Here is a 244-nt window from a genome sequence, read left to right as displayed (position 1 = left end):
TAAATAGCGTCCTTCATGAGGAGGGGCCTTTTCCCTTCTATGCATTGCCATCAATCCGACTCTGAGGGCATTCACTGGCATGACAATAGTCCATCCGCGTTGCTAGCCGTTCCTTTCTGACACAGTTCACGTTCAGGTTGTTGCAGCTTAGGCGTGTGTTCCCGGATTCCATTGTGCAAGCCCGGCGAACGCAGGGCTATCTCGATTGCGGGTCTCCACTCGAGGGCTGCAAGTTGCACTTCGT

The sequence above is a fragment of the Eimeria mitis genome, genomic scaffold (assembly GCF_000499745.2).
Source record: "Eimeria mitis Houghton genomic scaffold, Emh_scaff4590, whole genome shotgun sequence".
NCBI lineage: Eukaryota > Apicomplexa > Conoidasida > Eucoccidiorida > Eimeriidae > Eimeria > Eimeria mitis.
This window is presented reverse-complemented; position numbering follows the sequence as displayed.